At 41.9% G+C, this 21,926-nt stretch overlaps 1 long non-coding RNA gene across 3 annotated transcripts in view; it reads left to right on the top strand.

The window, feature by feature from the left end:
- The window catches only part of LOC140601323 (uncharacterized), a 35,906-nt gene that overhangs the window by 11,662 nt on the left and 2,318 nt on the right, over nucleotides 1–21,926 (top strand). Inside the window, exons 3-5 of one of the 3 annotated variants that reach the window (XR_012004349.1) lie at nucleotides 11,818–11,924; nucleotides 20,104–20,441; nucleotides 21,781–21,889. This is a non-coding gene — a long non-coding RNA (uncharacterized lncRNA). The remainder of the gene's footprint in view (nucleotides 1–11,817; nucleotides 11,925–20,103; nucleotides 20,442–21,780; nucleotides 21,890–21,926) is intronic. The other 2 variants (XR_012004350.1, XR_012004348.1) reach the window with 2 other exon arrangements.

A 21,926-nucleotide genomic window follows, 5' to 3' on the forward strand; every position in this document is an offset into this window, starting at 1 on the left:
GCAGAATTTATCCTAAGGATATAAGGTAACCTCTGGGAACACACCAGTGAAAGCCAGGGCTCACAGGACCTGGTAGAGGAAGGCAGGCCTTCCTCCTCTCCTTCTTCTGCTCCTTCCCTCCCAGGTTTCTTCATCTTTGTTTCTCCCACTGGCTACTGTTATCTTCTGCTAGGAAATAACTCACTGCTCTGGGTTACCATGCTACAAAAAACAACTCCAACTCTCCAGAATCTTATGACTCCACTGGCCCACAATACTACAGTGGTTTCTATGTCTCTTACTTCAAATATCTGAGAAAGAATCTAATTGGCTCAGCTTGGATTAGTTCTTCCCTCTGATCCCATACTTGTATCCAACAAGCATTTTTGGGGGGCTGTCCTGTACCTTTTCAGAATATGTTAAGCCCTGGAAAGAGAAAGGAAGAATTGAAATATGAGGATTCTGACCTCCATGTGTTCCATGCTCTGTTTCTAGTGGTAGGGGCTTAACCATTGGGCCCAAGGGCTACGCTGAAGTTAGAATATGGAGTAGGTACAATAATTTTAGGGGAAGAAACGTGGTAACACAAGCTTGAAATATAGGCCAACAAGAGAGGATCAAATCAGCCATTATCTTCAACTACAAATGGGCAAATATTGAAAAGAATGAGAAGACCCGATGTTGGGGCAGGATATGAGGAATCAGGCCCTATCATCCACTGCTGATGGTAGCAAAGAAATGGACCAATACTGCTGTAGGGTATCTAACAACCTCTGCTGAGATAGTAAATGTGTATCTCTTGCAATCACCAATTTTAGGTTTAGGAATCTATCTTATGTAAATAATTGAACAAGAGTTCAAGAATGTTTGTGTGTGAATGTGGTATTATTCACAGGAGAAAAAGGAGAAAAAAGAACTCAAGCTTACATGGTGCACAAGCTTGCTTAGGTAAATTATAGCATAACAGAACATCATAAAACAAAAGAATGATCTAGCTCTATATTGGAATAGAAAATATCTTAGATGTATTGTGTAGAAAAAAAGCACATGGTAAAAATGGCCATTCACATAGGAGCTGATTTACATGAAATTGTTCCCATTTGACTCTGTGGACATGAGGCACAGTCTAGAAGGAATTACTAATATGTCAGGGGAAGGCTGAGAGTTTAGGTGATTGCTACTTTGGTCTATATTTCCTGCATTGCCTGAATCTACATTATTATCTGTTTTCATAATCAGAAATTCAATAAAGCTGGGCTGTTTGTTTGGTCTTTTTTTTTATTTTTTTTTAATATTTTTTTTTTAATTTATTTATGATAGTCACACAGAGAGAGAGAGAGAGAGAGAGAGAGAGAGAGGCAGAGACATAGGCAGAGGGAGAAGCAGGCTCCATGCACTGGGAGCCCGATGTGGGATTCGATCCCGGATCTCCAGGATCGCGCCCTGGGCCAAAGGCAGGCGCCAAACCGCTGCGCCACCCAGGGATCCCTGGTCTTTTTTTTTAAAATAAACTTTCAATTTTCAAATAGTTTTACAGAAACTTGAAAAGACGTATAGTGTTCCCATACACTCCACCCCAGTTTCCTGTGGTACTAACGTTTTACATTAACATGGTACATTCGTCACAACTCATGAACCAATACTGATACGTTATATAAACTAAAATCCATACTTTATCCAGATTTCCTTAGTTCTTTACTGAATGCTCCACCTCCTTGAGGATAAACTGTCTTCATAAATGTAGAACTCTTCTGCATGGGGGGTTTGTTTCTTGTCCTCCATTTATTTTTTTCAATCATTTAGTTTTACCAGTATGGACTCATAGATATTCATTGCGTACTTCAAGTTATAACCCCATATTACTTTAATTCTTTTGTTGCTCAAAATATTTGTTCCACTTCTGGACATTGGGAGCTCTTTGAGTTGGCTCCGGAGCCTTTTTGACATATTCCCATCAATGTGGTCTTGTATTATGCATGTGTGTGTGTGTGTGTGTGTGTGTGTGTGTATGTGTGTTTAAAGCACTTCTTTACTTTCTGGCACAAGGGCTCCAGGTTCACCTTGTGTATTCCCTGCTCCAACCCTAAAATCAATCTCTCCTCCCAGGAATCCTGCTTCCTTTCCCTGGAGGATGGTATTAGAGACCAAGATCTATGCACTAAGTGCATAGGTAAAGTGTGCACCTAGTAAAGTGAAGTCAAGTCTGCAGTCATGTAGGCAGTCAGTGAAGCCCAGTGGCAGAATGAGGGTACCAATGAGAAGGGTGGGTAGGCTTAGGGACTGTCCTTGGGAGAAGGGCTCACTGGTGCTCAGCCAAACAGGAGACTAGCAGAATAAGAATAGTCAGCCTGGCCCTGCCCTGACCCCATCTCAGGGTTCCTTCTGAGTGGCCAGTGGGCTAGGGGAGGAGGAAGCATCCCTCTCCTTCCCTCTAGAATCTAGGGCCACTGTGGGTGATCATGTTCAGGCTTTAATAACCCCCAGGTCATGCTCATTCTGATGTCCTAGGTCAGATCTTGTTTGGCAACACCTTTGGGGGTAATGTCCAGCCCTGTGTATGTGGTGACTATTCATCACTCTCTGGCTGCCAGACAGCACTTTCAGACCTGTCCTGACTTGAGGAAATTCTGCCCCAGGAGCCTTGAAAAAGCTTCCAAACCAGAGGCCTGGGAGGTAGTGCTCCTTTTCCCAGCATCCTTGGCATTGGGGTTGCAGCACAAAACCTGGTGGCTCACTTGCATGCACATCCTAGCCAGGTGGGGAGCTGATCTGGGGAGGGGGGAGTTGCAGAGGAGAGGTGCAAGCTGACACCTGCTGAGCCCCACCTACCTGAGAGTTGCTCACAGATCTGGCTTGGGGACACAGTGTTGGCTGCACTCAGAAATAGGATCTATTTATATGGGACGTTACTGTTCTTTTAAAAAATTATTCCTAGTTTATCTGAAATTAAACCTTAACTAGGCATCTTGTATTTTATCTGAGACCCTGAAGAAGGAAATGAGCCTAAGGACTGTCTCAAGCCACAACAAGTTCCAGGGCAGAGGGGAATGATTTTGCCCCCCCAGAGTGTCCTATCATATCATCTCTTATCCAGATTTTTTTTGCCTGAAATCTTGAAAACATACAACATAAAATTCTCCAGCTGATAAAAGACGATTGGAAGTGCCAGCATTTGATTTGTCCCGAGGTAGGATTAGGGACACTGATGTGTCATGTACTCTCAGTCCCAAACAGTACTGGGAGCTCACTGCCAGGGTGACATCCAAAGGGGCAATGTCCAAGGCACTGAGGCATGAACACCAAAGAGGGCACTTGAAGAGAGATCAGGAGCTGATCTACCATACTGACCAGATGGGAGAACCAGGAAAGATCAGAAAGTAGCACAGGGCTATAGGACAACAGGAAAGCATGGATGACTTGGACCAACACTCAGCTGGATTTGTACCCTTCCTATAGTACATGCTGCTGAGCAGTAGGATGGCCCCTCTCCTAGGCCCATATAAATGACACTATGGAGACAGCTGATAACTTCTTCTGATTAATCATGCCTGTCTCAAATGAAAGCAAGGCAATGGAGCAGACATACCAAACACAGTAAGTAGCAATTATCACTAGCTTATAACTATACCCTTTCCCATTGGCTTCAAACACTACCAGAAGCATGGTTGGCATTCTAGTAAGTCTGTACTGACTAATCTAGAAAAAAACCCTATTCCATTCCTGCCTTACAGCTGCTTGTCCCATTCCTATCTCCTGCCCTGATCCCTGAATAGTGTTGTGTGACTCCTCAAGCCCAATGGCCCTAGATTTGTGAGGATTTTTATTATCTTATCTTTTATTTTCTAACTAGTAAAGGGGGCTCAATGCTGCCGAGCAAATTGTTTTATCCTATTCTCTACAGGAAAGACATCTCAGGCTGAGACAGGTATTGGAGGCCCCACGAGTTTATCCTAGGAGTGCTTCTTATATGCAGCCTGAGTCACACAATGTTGGAAGGTGAATGACACCTTGCACCTGTGTTTGCGTGTCCAGCTTTTCTGAATGTCAAAGGAAACATGATTGTGATCATATCAATCACACTGTGATATGTTGATCTGACTAAAATCCAGCTTTGAAATGTTATGTATTGTCATGCCTAGATTCTCTATCTAGTTTCTGCTTTGTAGTGAATAATTTATTTGAAGCTTACCTATCATTTGCCTTGGAAGCGTCACATCTACTTTTGATCCAAAACGCTAGAGTTCTGGAGAAAATGAGGAAATGAATGTTACTGTCTTCATTAATCTGTTTAGCACTAAAATAATAATAATAATAATAATAATAATAATAATAATCTGTTTAGCACTGGGCCAGACACAGAAAAGGTGTTGTTAGAAGGTAGCAATGTTCATTCCCTTGCATTAATTTTTGACCAATAAACATTTTAAAATTTTGTACCTAAACCAAAAGTATTAGAAGAAACAAGTAACAGTCACACCCGCTACACACACTTGAGACTCCTGAAGGAAGATTTTCAAAACAAATAATAATTACTGGGGCTCCTGGGTGGCCCAGTCAGTTAAGCAGACAATTCTTGACTTCAGCTCATGGTCTCAATGAGATTATACCCCCACTGGGCTCTGTGCTCAACAGGGTATCTGCTTGAAATTCTCTCTCTCTCTCTCTCTCTCTGCCCCTCCCACCTCTCTCTCTCTCTCTCTCTCTCTCTCTCTCTCAAATAAGTAAATAATTTTTTAAAGAAAGAAATAGTAATTATTGTCCAAGGTTTTTTCCACAATGGCGTTTTTGACATTTTGGGCTGGATAATTCTTTGTTTTGGGGGGTGTCCTTTGCATCATAGGATGTTTACTAGCATCCTTGGCTTCTATCTACCATATGCCATTTATACCCCCTTCTCAATTATGACAACCAAATAACATCTTCAGATATTGCCAAATATCCCCTGGGAGGCAGGAAGGTGGGAAATCACCTGCAGTTGAGAGCAACTGATCATTGTCAAATCCTCTGTATGAATTTTAACAGAGGGAAACACATTTTATGGTCAACAAAACTGTCTTATAAAGGAAAAAATCTGTTATGAAACAGGCCTGTTTGTTCAGCTCTGGTCATTTGATGGATTTGGATATTTCAGGTCAGCTTGGAGCTGAATTTGTCAGCAGGCAAGCATCCAACAGTGATTATTCCCAGCAGAGATGCTGGAGAAGCCCTGCCAATGCAGAATACTCAGAATGCTGGATAAAATGCTTTTTAAAATATCTTTTTAAATGTAGGGTTATAGTAGTGGCCAAGTAAGAAATCTTCAGAGGCCCATGGTGAGAAAAACCCAAATACAGAGAGGCAAATGCTGAAGTCAGGATTTACCCTGAAGATATCTGCCAACCCCTGGGGGCCTGGAGCTGGATTTTGAGAAGTCTTGTGTACTAGGAATATGAGCCAAACTCTGGGCCTTAATGTGGGATGGGATGTAGGATTAGAGACACTTTCATTTAGCTCAGAAAAGTAACATTCTCAGTGGGTGAACTAGAAAAAAAGCTCAACCCTCAAAGTTCTAAGACTTGGCACTAAATTGAATAGAAAAAAAGATCTGCTTTGCTAATTCTTTTTAAAATTATTTATTTATTTATTTATTTATTTATTTATTTATTTATTTATTTATGAGAGAGAATGACTGGGAGGGACACAGGGAGAGGGAAAGAGAATAGACTCAAGTAGACTCCATGTTGAATGTGAAGCCTCATGTGGGGCTTGATCTCACAACTCTGAGATCATGACCTGAGCTGAAACCAAGAGTTGGACACTTAACCGACTGTGCTGCCCAGGTGCCTCTCCTTTGCTAATTCTTAATCATAAGCCTGCATACACATATTTTAGGGGTTGAAATTTATACTTCTTTTTTTTAAGATTTTTTTTTTTTTTTAATCATGAGAGACACAGACTGAGAGAGAGAGGCAGAGACATAGGCAGTGGGAGAAGCAGGCTTCATGCAGGGAGTCCAATGTGGAACTCGATCCCAGGACCCCAGGATCACACCCTGAGCTGAAGGCAGACACTCAAACCCTGAGCCACCCAGGCATCCCTGAAATATATACTTCTTATGTAATTCCAAATTCAAAGCTAAAAATTCAGTGTAAACTTTGTACCAGTTTAGTTGTATCCTGTAGGCACCTGATAGAAGAAATGGAAACCCTCCTGAGAAGGACAAAAACTAACCCCACACCTCAAAACATCCCCAAAGATAAAGCTTTGAGAAATATGAAACAACAATAAATAAATCATAACATTTTAAATATAAAGTCACCATCAGTTAGAACTGAGAGAAACAACAAACTGCAGAATTAGACCCCCAAAGACAGTAATGATTGAATGCATAATATAAAACAAATATGTTTACTATGTTTAAAGAAGTAAAAAAGAGAAACTAGGAAGTACTATAGAGAAGCTAGAATCTATCTAGCTGACCAAGTATAAAGAAAAAAATAAAGGTGCTATTATTTGTAGGTAGCATATTTATGTACATAGAAAATCCAAAGGAATCTCCAAACAATCAGAATTAAAAATTTATCAAGGAGGGAGGATACAAAGATAATATACCAAAATCAACTGTAACTGGAATAGCCAAAATAACCTTGAAAAAGAAGAACAATGTTGGGGTGCCTGGTGGCTCAGTTAGTTAAGTGTCTGCCTTTGTTTCAGGTCATGATCTCAGAATCCTGGGATCAAGTCCTGCATTGGGCTCCCTGTTCCACAGGGACCCTGCTTCTCCCTCTGCCTCTGCCTCTTTGTCTTTCTCAAATAAATAAATAAATAAATAAATAAATAAATAAATAAAATCTTTTTTAAAAGATTTGTTTAAAAAAAAGAAGAAAAAAATGTTGGAGGGCTCAATTTTAAAACTCACTACAAAGATACAGGAGTCAAGACAGTGTGATATTGGCACAAGGACAGATATATAGATCAATGGAATAGAACTAAAAGTCCAGAAATAAATATTCACATTTAGTGTCAGTTGATTGTCAACAAGGGTGCCAAACCAATTCAATGGAGAAATAATCTTTTCAGATAATTGTGTCGGGACAACTGGATATCCACATGGAAAAGAATCAAATTTGACCATATACACCATATACAAAAGGTAACTCAAAATGGACCAAAGACCTAAATACCAGAGCTAAAACTATAAGTCTCTTAGAAGAAAACATAGGTGTAAATCTTTGTGACCTTGAATTAGTATGACATTAAAAACACAAGCAACAAAAGAAAAAAATATACAAATCATACTTCATCAAAATGTCAAAATTTTGTGCCTCAAAGAACATAATCAAGAAAGTAAAAAGACAATGATAGAATGAGAGAAAATTTTTGTAACTATTATATTTGATAAAAGGTTGTATCTAGGATATATAAAGAGCTCTACAACTCAATAATAATATGAAAAATAACTCAATTTTTTAAAATGAGCAAATCTGAATATACGTTTCTCCAAAGAAAATATGCAATCGCCAATAAGCACACAAAAAGATAATCAACGTGATTAGGTATCAGGGAAATGTAAATCAATGCATGTATGTTCATCTAATGAATGACAAAGGTGACACTTGGAAACCAGTGGGGAAAGGAAAAGATATTCTTTTCTAGGGCAATTGAATAGCAAAGGGGACAAATAAATTTTGACCCCTACCTCACATCATTCACAAATCAATTCTAGGTGGACTGTAGGTCTAAATGGAAATAATTTTTAAAAATCTGTTATTTAGGGGTACCTAGATGGCTCAGTCAGTTAGGCGTCTGCCTTCAGCTCAGGTCATGTTCCTATGGTCCTGGGATTGAGCCTGACATCAAGGTCCCTGCTCAGCAGGGAGTCTGCTTCTCCCTCTCTTTCTCCCCCTGTGTGCTCTCTCTCCCTCTCTCTTAAATAAATAAATAAATAAATAAATAAATAAATAAATAAATAAATCTTTTTTTTTGGAACAATCATTTATTTATTATTTTTTAGGGAGAGAGAATCTTAAGTAGTCTCTATGCCCAGTGTGGAGTCCAATGTAAGGCTTGATCTCACAATCTTGAGATCATGACCTGAACTGAAATTAAGAGACAGAAGTTTAACTGAAGCAACCAGGCACCCTAAAAATCTTTTAGAATAGAACTTAGGGTAGGCAAATATTTCTTAGCATGACCCAAAAATAACTAATCATAAAGGGGAAAATGATAAACTGGACTACATTGAGATTAAAAACAAACAAACAAACAAACTTCTGTTCATGGGATACCTGTATGGCTCAGCAGTTGAGCGTCTGCCTTCAGCTCAGAGCGTGATCCTGGTCCAGCGATTGAGTCCCACATTGGGCTCCCTGTGAGGACCTTGCTTCTCCCTCTTCCTATGTCTCTAATGAATATGAGATATGTCTATGTCTCTGTGTCTCTCATGAATAAATAAATAAAATCTTTAAAAAAAAACCCTTCTGTTCATAAAAAGGCACCATTAAGATTGTGAAAGACAAACATGAACTGGAAGAACATAGTTACAATATAGGACTCACATGGCCAATACACTATTCAAAGCCTCCTTCAAGAAAGGACTGCTCACTGCTGAGTGAGGAGTGTGATTAACTCATAATCTCCTACTGTTAACTCCTTTGGGTCCACACCATCTTTCAAGCCAAGGACCAGGCCAGTGGTCCTTGACCAATGATTAAGAAAGGCAATAATGACCAAGCATGTTTTCTGTGGAGTGTTCCCCAGCCGATGATAAACAAAATAGTGGTACAAGAACCTAATGATTTCCACCCCCATTCCCCATGGGACTCCTCTAATGGGTAGCCTTTGCTCCAGACCTCCCTGTTGGGCTGTCAGAGACCTTCAGGTCTGCACTATAGTCTAATCCTGCTTCCTTTCCTTTTCTTTCTTTTCCTCTTCTTTCATGGGTATTACTCCACAATAAGCCTTTCACTTCCTAACTCTACCTCAGTCTCTACTTCTTAGAGAACTCAAATAATTTTAACTTATAACTGGAATATATAAAAAGAATCATTACAAAATAATAAACAAAATAAAATGGCAGACAACACAACAGAAAAATAGGCAATAGGGACACCTGGGTGGCTCAGTGGTTGAGTGTCTGCCTTTGGCTCAGATCGTAATCCTGGGGTCCTGAGATCAAGTCCCACATCGTATTTCCTACAGAGAACCTGCTTCTCCCTCTGCCTATGTCTCTGCCTCTCTCTGTCTCTCATGAATAAATAAATAAAATCTTTAAAAAAAGAAAAGCAGGCAGTGTACTTGAATAAGCATTTCATAAAAGAGAATATCCAAATAGCCAATAAATGAAAATGTTCTTATGTTAGTCCTCTGGGGCTGCTACAACAAATTCCCACAACCTCCATGGCTTAAAATAGCAAAATTTATTTTCTTACAGTTCTGGAGGCTAGAAGTCTGAAATTAAGGTATTGGTAAGGTCATCTTCCCTCTTGAGGCTCTGCAGGGAAGGATATCCATTCCTCATGTTTTCTGGTTTCTGGCAGCTGCTGGCATTCCTTGGCTGGTGGCTGCATCATTCTCTGCTTCTATCTTCCTCTTAACTACTCTTCTATTGTGTCTAATCTTTCTCTGCTTCTGTCTTACAAGGACATTTATAGGACCCACCTGATAATCCAAATAATCTTCTCGTCTCAAAACACTTAACTTAATCACACTTGCAAAAACTTTATTATGTAAGGTAATGTTCATAGCTTCCAGGAATTAGGACCTGCTCTCTTTGTGGGGCTCATTGAAATACTGAGCTCACTGAAATACTGAAATAATTAGAGGACTACAGAATGCTTCTCCTTCCCTTATACTTACCAGTACATCACTGAAGGCCTATTTACAATAGATCCTTTCAAGCACTACATTATATCCAGCTATCAAGAAGAAATTATAAGGTACACTAAAAAGAAAATAAACAGCTTGAAGAGACAGAGAAAGCATTAGAATTAGACATTGGATGTTGGAATTATAGACAGAGAATTTGAAATAACTGTGATTAATATGCTAAGGTCTCTACTGGATAAACAGACAGCATGCAAGAACAGATGAACAGTGTTTAAGAAGAGAGATGGAAATCCTAAGAAAGAACCAAAAAGAGATGCTAGAGATTAGAAATATTATAACATAGGGACATCTGAGTGGCTTGGTGGTAGAGCATCTGCCTTCTGCTCAGGTTGTGATCTTGATCCTGAGATCAAGTCCCACACCAAGCTCCTCACAGGGATCCTGCTTCTCCCTCTGCCTATCTCTCTGCCTTGTCTCTCTGTGTCTCTCATGAATAAATAAATAAAATCCTTTTTTAAAAAATAAGCATTGTAACATAAATGAAGAATGTCTTTGATGAGCTTATTAGTTGATTGGATATGGCTGTGGGAAGAATCTCTGAGACTGAGAATCTATCAATAGATAACTCTAAAAATGAAAATCAAAGAGAACAACAAAAACAACAACAACAAAACAGAAAAAATATCCAAGAATTATAGGGTAACTACAAAAAGAGTAACACATAATCATAATACCCAAGGGAAAATAAAGAGAGAAAGGAACAGAAGAAATACTTTGAAACATTAATGACTAAGAGTTTCCTCAAATTAATGTCAGACACCAAACCACAAATCCAGGAAATTCAGAGAACACTAAGAAGGAAAATGCCCCCAAAAAACCCCCCTACATCTAGGCATATCATTTTCCAAACAAAAGAGAATCAAAAATAAAGAAAATATCTTTAACTTAAAGAAGCCAGAAGAAAAAACACCTTACCTATAGAGGAGCAAAGATAAGAATTATACCTGACTTCTCCTCAGAAACAATGCAAGTAAGAAGAAAACGGAGTGAAGTATAGCTGACCCTTGAACAACAAAGGGGTTAGGGCTGGACGTCCTGTACAGCCAAAAATCTGAGTATCACTTTTACTCCCTCAAAACTTAAGTACTGATAGTCAACTGTTGACCAGAATTATTACCAATAACATAAATATTCGAGTAACACATATTTTGTATATGTATTATGTACTGTGTTCTTACAATAAAGTAAATAGAAAAAAAGAAAATGTTATTAAGAAAATCATAAGGAAGAGGGATCCCTGGGTGGCGCAGCGGTTTGGCGCCTGCCTTTGGCCCAGGGCGCGATCCTGGAGACCCGGGATCGAGTCCCACATCAGGCTCCAGTGCATGGAGCCTGCTTCTCCCTCTGCCTTTGTCTCTGCCTCTCTCTCTCTCTCTGTGTGACTATCATAAATAAATAAAAATTAAAAAAAAAATTTAAAAAAAGAAAATCATAAGGAAGAAAAAATACATTTACTATACTGTATTTATTTTTTTTAAATGGGCAACCTGGGTAGCTCAGCGGTTTAGGGCCACCTTCAGCCCAGGGTGTGATCCTGGAGACCCAGGATTGAGTCCCATGTTGGGCTCCCTGCATGGAGACTGCTTCTCCCTCTGCCTCTCTCTCTCTCTCTCTCTCTCTCTCTTTCTCTGTTTCTCATGAATAAATAAATAAAATCTTTTTTTTTAAGCCACATATAGGGGCGCCCAGTGGCTCAGTTGGTTACGTGTCCAACAATTTATTTCAATTCAGGTCTTGATCTCAGGGTCATGAGTTCAAGCCCTGCGTTAGACTCTACCACTTTTTAAAAAAGCCTCATATAAGTGGACTCACACAATTCAAACCCATGTTGTTCAAGAGTCAATGATATTTAAAATGTAGAGAGACAAGAAAACCACCACCCTAGAATTCTGTAAAATTATCCTTCAAAAATGAAGGAAATAGACTTTCTCAAACAAACAAAATTGAGGGATTTTTTTTTTTTGCCAATAGATTTATCTTGGAAGAAATGTTAAAAGAATTTCTTTAGAGAGAAGAAAATAATATAAGTCAGAAACTTGGATCTACAAAAAGAATACTGAAAAAAGGAATAAGTGAAGGTAAAATAAAAACTTTCATTTTTACTCTTAATTGATCTAACAGATAACTGCTCAAAATAATAATAGCAACCATACATTTGATTATATATGTATATAGTGAAATGAATGACAGCAATGATACAAGGGATGGGAAGGAAGAATTAGTATTATTTATTACTATAAGGTACTTAAATTGTGTGTGAAGTACAGTGTTATTTGAAAGTGGGTTTGGATTAGTTATAAATGTATATTGCAATCTCTAAGGCAACCACTAAAAAGTGTTTTAAAAAAGTGTAACTGATATTTTAAGAAAGAAGAGAAAATAGAATCATATAAAATGTGTAATTAGAACCACAAAAAGCAGGGAAAAAGTGGAGGATAAAAATAGGAACAAAGAACAAAAGCAACAAACAGAAAACAGTAACAAATATGGTAAATATTGATCTGACTATATTAATAATCACTCTGGATGTCAATGGTCTAAATGCACCATTTAAAAGACAGAGAACATCACAGTGTATCAAAAAAGGACCCAAGAAATGTTATGCACAAGAAACCCACTATAACCACAAAGACACACAAATTACAAGTGAATGGATAAAAAAAATATACCATGCTATCATTAACCAAAAGCAAGCAGGAGTAGCTATCTTTTTTTAAAAAAAAAGATTTTATTTATTTATTCATGAGAGACACACACACACACACAGAGAGGCAGAGACACAGGCAGAGGGAGAAGCAGGCTCCATGCAGGGAGCCTGACGTGGGACTCGATCCAGGATCATGCCCTGGGCCGAAGGCAGGCGCCAAACCGCTGAGCCACCCAGGCGTCCCAGGAGTAGCTATCTTAATTTCAGTGTGCATTTCAAAGCAAGGAGAGTTATCAGAGCTATATGGACATTACATAATAACAAAGTAGTCAAGTCCCTGAGAAGACATAATAATCTTTAATGGTCATCCACCTAACAACAGAGTGTCAAAATATGTGAAGCAGTGAATGGTGGGACTGCAGGGAGAGATAGATGAATCCACTATCATAGTTGGAGACTTCAACACCCACCCAGCAGAAATGGGTCAGTAGGTTTCCCACTAGAATCAGGAAACCCTTTTCATTACTCTTTTTTAACACTGTACTGGAAATCCTAATTAGTACAATAAGATAAGAAAAAGAAATAAAGGGTATACTGATTGAGAAGGAAGAACTAAAACTGCCTTTGTTCACAGATAACATGATTGCCCATGTAGAAAATCTGAAAGAGTAAAATTTAGCTGTGAACTTAAAACTGCTCTAAAGAAATTGTTGTTTTTAAAACATAGAGAGCAAAAATTAGAATGACAAGGAGAAATTGACTTATCCACCATCATAATTGGAGATTTTAATTCATCTTTTTTTGTAATTTACAGACCAAGTAGATAAAACAAAACAAAACAAAAATCAGTAAGACTATTGATGACTTGAGCAATGCTTAACTTACACAGAACTCTGCACAAATCAAATTAGGAAAACATTCTTTTTAAGAATCCATGGTATGGGGATCCCTGGGTGGCGCAGCGGTTTGGCGCCTGCCTTTGGCCCAGGGCGCGATCCTGGAGACCCCGGATCGAATCCCACATCAGGCTCCCGGTGCATGGAGCCTGCTTCTCCCTCTGCCTATGTCTCTGCCTCTCTCTCTCTCTCTCTGTGACTATCGTAAATAAATAAAAATTAAAAAAAAAAAAAAAGAATCCATGGTATGTTTTACAAAAATTGGCCACATACTTGTATGAATGAAAAGCAAGTCTAAACAAAGTTCAAAGAGTTGGACATACAGATCACATATAGATTCATAGAGATCACATTCTTAAACAAGGAAGTCATTGGTAACAAAAAATTATAATAGATTTGGAAATTAAAACATATAATCTAAACAAATCATGCCAGGGGTCAAAGGAAAACGGTCTGAGGCTCCAAACTTCCATGAGGTGAAACAGCTAATGAGAAATCTCTGAGGGTAGAATGACTGAAGACCCTTTAAGAAAAGAGAGTCCATGGGACACCTGGGTGGCTCAGTGGTTGGGTGCTTGTCTTTGGCTCAGGTCATGATCCTGGGATCTGGGATCGAGTCCCACATCGGGCTCCCTGCATGGAGCCTGCTTCTCCTTCTGCCTATGTTGCTGCCTCTCTTTTTGTGTCTCTCATGAATGAATGAATGAATGAATGAATGAATAAAAATAAAAATAAAGAAAAGAGGGTCCAATGCTGAATTTGAAGCTGCTTTTACTTCTACACCATTGTCTGCGTTAATAGATCTCTCTTAGCTAATGATCATATGTCAATCATGATTGGACTTGCTTATGACAGGTCCATAATTGAACCAGTCACTATGACTGGAATCTTCAGATTGGTCAGCCTGGGCTAGGTTCCACCTCTGTGAAGCTGGAAATAGGAGTGGGAGTGTTTTGATGCCTATACTCTCCAAGACCACATAGGGCCTTCCTTCCTGGGAAGGAAGCTTGACAAACAAAATCACCCTTCTTCCCATAAATACAATTCTATAAACACTCCTAAGGAACAGAATACAATGACTCTACAAACAAATACTGAAAACCAAAATCATGTCTAGTTGCCACACTCAGTCCAAAATTCAGGATTTCCAGGTGATGCATTTTCCTCTTTTGTGAGGTTCTGAAACATTCTTTCATGGATTTGGCACCCTATAGCCAAAAGATAAATTTAACCACCATCTCCACCATCCCCAGCATACCCAAAACCCAATGACAAAGGGACATCAGAAATGCCACAATAAGTCTCCCATTCGGCAATGAGGAGAAGGAATAATCATGCAAAGTGGCTTCTAGTACACTCCATGTTCTGCAGGGTAGGAACAAAGACAGCCCCAGGCAGTCTTCTGGGTCAGACAGCCCAACTGCCCCCTTTCTACTAATTGCAAAGACACTCCTGGTCTTGAGATTTCCAAGACCACTTCTAAGTAAGGTGTAGGGGAAGACTCCTCATTGAGGGGCTACTTTAGTGGCCTCTCCCTTTCAGCGTAATTGTTGGGCCTGGGGTTGCCCTGGAGTTTAAGCAATCACATACCACTGTTGGCCAAGCTTGAAATTTTCTGGATGTATAATATCCCTACAATCCTAGTGAGGAGCTGTTACATTTGAGTTTACAAACTCTGTTAGTTAAAAACAACAGTAGAAGTCTATTACTGGTCATGGTCCTTGAACTAGACTTGCCTTGAGGTTTCTGACTCCGAGATAATCACTGCCCTTTGGCCTTGTGTTCAGATTGAGAGCTCCCTTCTAGACTTGAAGTGGGAAACAGAACTAATCTGATGCCTACCTCCAGTCTGTAGCTCAGTGCCCAATGGGAAAAGAGAATTTATTAACTCTGATGTTAAGTAGATCCAGGGGTGGATCCAGCTCTAGGTGTAGTTTGATCTTAAGGCTCAAATAGACCCTCAAGGCTTTGTCTCTTCTCCTTTTTCAGCTCTGCTTGCCTCATGTGGCCTTTGCCTGAATGAGGTTGTATCCATATGATAGGAAAGATAGCCTTTGGAAGCCTCAGATTCATATCCCTTCAACTTTGCAAATAGCTAAGAAGACATCTGTCTCCCCATATCAATCTGAGGCAATTCTGTGACTCATCTTGAGTTACATAGCCAGGCCTGTGGTCATTCAGTTGGGATATTCCAGCCAGCTTGAGCCAGGTGCCCACATTGCCCTGATGAGGGTGAAAGATGGGGCTGGGTATGATGATTGGCAGTTCTGTAGGAACTATATGGAGTGGTGTAAAATGCTTCAAAGGAATAGACGACAAAGACAGAGAAGTCCACAATGGAGAGTCAAGAGAAAATGAGGGCTAAATAGTGGGATACAGCATGGGAAGTAACTCTGCATGAATTCCTGAGCATTTATTGTAAGGAACCTCCAATTTGCCTCTGAGTTTCCTAATGATCAAAGAAAGCCAAGAGAAAAACATGATCAGTGATGCAAACCAGATGCCAGCTGAGATCTCCAGGCCCAGGGGAGGTCCCAAGCATGACCTAAGTTTTCTTGCCGGTTCCCAGGAGGCTTACTTTCTCAGGGTTCTTGATCCCACAAGGGGGAATCTGTTCCACACCATATGGCTTCCAGATAGGAGGCTTACCTTTTTTTGGCGTCTACAAAAGATTTCACCCACACAAAGTAATTAATGAAGACTTTTACAGGAAAACAGGGTTGGACGGAGGGTGGTCTTCAAATGTCCTTTGCCTCCTGTGATGAGTTGAACTGTGTTCCCCGCAAAACGTATATGTTGAAGTCCTAGCCCCCCAGTACCTCAGAATATGACTGTATTTGGAAATAGGGTCTTTAAAGATGAAGTTAAAATAGGTGATTGGCGGGATCCCTGGGTGGCGCAGCGGTTTAGCGCCTGCCTTTGGCCCAGGGCGTGATCCTGGAGACCCAGGATCGAATCCCACGTCGGGCTCCCGGTGCATGGAGCCTGCTTCTCTCTCTGCCTGTGTCTCTGCCTCTTTCTCTCTCTCTCTCACTGTGTGCCTATCATAAATAAAAAATAAAAAAAAAATTAAAAAAAAAAATAGGTGATTGGAGTGGCCCTATTCCAACATGACTGGTTGGTGTCTTTGGGACACAGACATGCATAGAAGGAAGACCATGTGAAGACACAAGGAGAAGGCGGCCATCTGCAAGCCAATGAGAGAGGCTTTAGAAGAGACAAATGCTGCCCACACCTTGATTTCGAACTTCTAGCACCCACAACTGCAGGAAGATAAATGTATGTTGTGTAAGCCACCCAGTCCATGGTGCTCTGTTACAGCAGCCCCAGCAAACAACAAGCCCCTGTGCCACTGGCCTTCACCTCCCCCATCATCTCACAGATACCTCTTCCTATTCCTCCCCTGGCTCCTCTCCTTCTCAGAGGTCAAATTCCCCTCTTTGTCTCAATCTGTGCCTTACCCCGAGTTGCTTGTCCTATAAAAGCACCCAGTTCTTGTGTTTCTACCCCCATGCCTCCAGCTTATCAAAATATTTTCCCAAACAAGGACTGTTTGCTTCCTAAGAATTATTCTGCTACCAGCCATTAGGATCAAACTATGTCCCCTTGTTTTAGCACTGTGCTTCTGATGAAGAAAATCCCTGTGTGAGACAAGTGTCCCTACAATCCTCACATAAGGGAAATGGAGTCGGGTTCAAGGCATCTGCTACAACATGCCCACAATAAGCCCACTGATCTCAAATACATGGCAGAAGGCCTAGTGCCCAAGAGCAGGGATAATGAAAGCAAGTGTGATACTTTGAGGGAAAGTCAGTCTTCAGAAAAAGTTGTCTCGGAGAAGAGCCTTTTTTAGTCTGGCTCAGTCAGGTCTAAAGGGGGAGATATCCTGCGTATTCTCCAGATAATCCTCTGTGAACATTATTTCTCAAGGGTTGATATTAGGGCTGGCAGCAGTAGTTCTAAAAACGTCACCGGGCCACAGCACGCTGGCATTACTGTTGTAGACTATACCAGATTTATGGAATTTTAAAATCAACCAAACTATTGATAAGGCGAAATACTATTATTATGCCCATTTTACATTCGGGGAGACTGATACTCCGCTTGGTTGAGTAAGGTCAAGGTCAGAACCAAAGTTTATACTCTGGCCTATTTGATGCTGAAGCTTCAAGCCTTCTAAAATTTAGTTCTTGGGGATCCCTGGGTGGCTCCGCGGTTTGGCGCCTGCCTTCGGCCCAGGGCATGATCCTGCAGTCCCGGGATCGAGTCCCACATCAGGTTCCGTGCACGGAAACTGCTTCTCCCTCTGCCTGTGTCTCTGCCTCTCTCTCTCTCTCTCTGTGTCTCTCGTGAATAAATAAATAAAATCTTTAAAAATAAATAAATAAAAGCAATGGTGCCTATAAACATAGACATAAAAAATAAGAAATAAAATTTAGTTCTTGATCTCATTCCCACTTGGTTTGAAAAGCATATATATTGTGGTTAAGAGCAGAGATTGGTTTCGAATCCTGGCTTTATTATTTAGTAGATTTTGTGTTGCTACTTAACCATTCTCTGCTTTCGTTTCCTTAACTGTAAATTGAAGCTTGTGATAATATGTGTCTCATAGAGTTGCTGCGATATTAACTGAGCTTAGAACAATATCTGTCATACAGTCGGTAATCAATGCACTATTCTTCTTCTCTAGCCAGAGCTTCTTACCTCTGTCTTATCTTCAGCAACGGATGTGTAGTAAGCACCTGCTTTGATGCTAAGGTCAGCCCCTGCCCTCAAGCTGCCTTAGTGGGTGGCAGGGGGATAACTGAGTCAACAGCTGGAGTACTGGAACCCTAGTGTGGGTGGTGAGTAATATTAGGGAGGCTAGGGCAGCAGGCTTCGGAGACCAGAATGGCCAGTTGCCTGGGGGGAGGAGAAGGTGCACAGAGTAACCATGTTTGCTCCGGATCTAGGAGAATGAGTAATGATTTTCCAGGAAAGGCATCATCAGGATGCTGCTGGTGGGTAGTGGCAGGGGAGGTAAAGCCTTTTTTTTTTTAAGGTTTTATTTATTTATTCATGTGAGACACAGAGAGCAGAGGCACAGACACAGGCATAGGGAGAAGCAGGCTCCATGCAGGGAGCCCGACGTGGGACTCGATCCCCGGTCTCCAGGATCCCGCCCTAGGCTGAAGGCGGGGCTAAACCGCTGAGCCACCCGGGGTTCCCAGGTAGAGCCATTATGAGCAGTTTATTGGAACAAAGGGCGTTTGGGGCTGGGGGTGTAATGGCAGAGATCAGAGATGCTTTTCAACTGGAGGAATGCCTCAGACTGGTGTTTTAAATAGTACTTAGGCCAGCCACGAGGGAGAATGGGAGAGAGGTCAGTAGAATAAGGGAGGCTGGCTAGGCATCTATTGTCTAGAAAGATTCCAACATACCTGGGCACTAGTTCTTTGGGAACCCATGGGCTGAGCCTGCCAGGCTGTGGTGAGGAGCGGGAAGGTTCCATCCTGTGTGGCTAGGCACAGTCTCCTGGGCTTGTTCCATCTGCCTCAGTTTACCCTGTGAGGGACGTAATGCTCAAGAAGAGCCTTGAGGCTGGCCTAAGGAAGAGGAGGATCAGGTCATCTGACCCTGAGCTTTGGAGCCCAACTCAAGAAAGCTGAATAAAATATGTAACTCTTCAGCGCAAACAGTCCACCTGAGAGACAGCTGCTGTGTTACTGATAAGAGCAGGGAGTTCCCTACGTGGCAGCCAGTGCCTGGCCTCACAAAGTTTCACTGGCCCCTCTGGTGGAATTAATATAAGATCAACAAGAGCCTGGGCATGCACCTGCTCCTTTCATTCAGCAGAACTGCTTTGTGACACTGAAGAGTGAGCGAGAACTGTCAGGATAGCTTTGACTCACAGTACTCAATAAAATAGTAAAGTTTCCAAGAAATCCTGCTGCTTGGGAAACGGTCTAGTAAAAAGTTGCTAAATCAAAGAAAAGTAGGAAAAGGAGGGAAAGAAGGAGGCTTCATGGTCAGGGGGCGGAAGTGAGTAGCCAGCACCAGCCCCCATCATCCTAAGCACGCCCCCAGCCTGGCACCTGGCCTTGGAGCCTTCCTGTCCACTGGGCCCAACGTCTTATGTCCCTGAAGGAGCCTTTGCCACTTCTTGTTGGCTAGCCTGTGTTCCTGACACAGCCTTCCTTCTGCTGGATCTGCCCTGCTCTCATCTGGTATCTTCTCTCTGGCCAAGTAAGCTGAGGCAGCTTCCAGAATGCCCCTGACACAGGGCATCAGTGAAGGCAAGCCTCGTGACACCTATGTTACTTGGTGGCTTAGACCTGGGGAAGTCCCTCTCCAAGGCTGGCTGTGCAAATACAGCTGTTTATCACCAGCAGCTGGTAGCAGTGGGTCTTTTCCCTCATGCCTTTCGTTTCTTTCCAAAGCGCCAAGCATACAGCCAAACACAGAGGAATGGTCTCACGAAAGCCATTCAGAATGGAAATGTTTGCCTTGGAACACTAGCATCTTTGTGGGAGAGCCTCTTCTTTGCTTCTGGGGGAGCCCTCTGCTGGCAGTGGGGGCCCTGTGGTGGTGGCTGGGCTCCAAGGTGAAGGTTGAACCCCAGGACGTGTGATGAGGAGCCAAGGGAGGGAAGGAAAGCTCCTTCTGCTTCTGGATTTCCATGTTCTACACCCCCATGGGCACATGCTTCTGAGGTGCTTCCTTTCTGTTCCACAGACACCTGTGAGATTTCCTGGCCAACATCAGTTCTCCCTCCGGACACAGGCAGGGAAGTCCTGGTGGCCTTGGCAACAGCATCACTTTGGAGCCCAGACGGAAAATGGCAAGAGGAACTCTAAGAAATGACTGCTGCTTCTTGGCTTCGCTTTTGTGCCTAGCATCCTGAGCCAGTTAGACCATCTACTTCCTACCCCAGGATGCAGAGCACTGCTCTGACACTCTGGAAAGCCCTGTGGGATGTAGAAGGGTAATAACGACACACACCTACACAGTGCATGGAGGCTGCGGAGGACCTGTCATTGCAAGGTTTCTCTCATTCCCCACTGCTCCCTGAGGTATCGTCGCCTCCGTTTTAAGAGTGAGGAAAGGGGCCTGGAGAGGCCAGTGGCTTGCCCAATTCCATATCAACAGAGCAGCCTTTGTGCTTCTGGTTCAATGCTCTTTCTTTACAGGCTGTACCACGTGGGGGTCTGGAGGGGCGGGACTGTCTCATGCTCTCTGGACACACAGGTCTTCGCAGTGGTGTCCCTCTCTCCTTACCTCCCAGACAGAGCAACCCAGGCTTGCTGCCCTGTTGGCATAAGGCTCCCTGGGCTTGAGTTTGAGGTGAGGAGATTCAAGGCAGCCAACTTTTTTGGAAAAGATTTTATTTATTTATCCATGAGAGACACAAAGAAAGAGGCAAAGACATAGGCAGAGGGAGAAGCAGGCTCCCTGCAGGGAGCCCAGTACAAGTCTTGATCCCAGGACACCAGGATCACACCCTGAGCCCAAGGCAGATGCTCAACCACTGAGCCACCCAGGTGCCCCAAGGCAGCCATTATAAATGTTGTCGTTGGTCTTGAGGAAGGGTACACAAAGCCTGTGGTATTCTAGGCACAGGACAAGATGGAGTATGGGGCAGGAGAAATGGAGAGGCGTGGTGGGGGGCTATTCTTGCCTTGGGGAGTTTAAGTAGCTCCTGTTCTGAAGGGTGCCTGGGAAAGTGTGCATGAAAAATAAAAACCTAAAAGTAAACAGTTGTTCCATTTGTACAGTTAAGAACTTGGAGAGGGGCAAGTTCTGGTTTTTCAACATAGTTTTAGGTCAAGTACAATTATAACTCTCATTACTGCCCCCAGGTTACATTCCATGGCTCCCTTTGCCCTAGAACAAAGCTCTGGCTTTCAGACTTCCTAAGGCCACCATAATTAATGTCTTCTGTTTGCATTTTGCCCCTTCTGTTTAAATTTGGGGGCTCCTTCTGGCAGGCCCTTCTCTTGGCTTAGATTCAACTCATGTTCACTGGCACGGTGTTGGCAGTTTTCACCTACACGACCACATGAAATTCTCCCAGTCAGCCCATAAGACTGGTTTCCTCTCTCAGTTTCAGAGATGAGAAAATTAAGTTTTCAAGTGGTTAAGTCATTTGTCCCACGTCACCAGGCAGCAAGTGGTGCCTGCTGTGCAAGCCACACGCTGAACATGTGTAGACACAACATAGGCCCATCTAGGGTAAGAAACTTTCCTAACTTACTCAAAGCATTCTCAATTGTCTTATGTTTCTGTCACAGCCACCCCACAGCCTCAGCCATACCTTTCAAGTTATTCAATTATTCATATGGCTGGATTTTACCAATCTAGGTCTTTTTTTTAAGGGCTAACCTTCCTCCATGTCCCTCCTCATCCTCTCAGGACAGGGAGTTTCATCACAGACTATGATGGCTCTCTGAGGCGCTGTGAAGAATAGTCTATTCCCTCTGCCTGAAACATGCACCACCTATTCCTACTCTAGTGGATGGAAGTAAGTATAGATTTTGTTTATTCAACACGTTTTCTTA

This window comes from Canis lupus, chromosome 12 (genome assembly GCF_048164855.1).
Source record: "Canis lupus baileyi chromosome 12, mCanLup2.hap1, whole genome shotgun sequence".
NCBI lineage: Eukaryota > Metazoa > Chordata > Mammalia > Carnivora > Canidae > Canis > Canis lupus.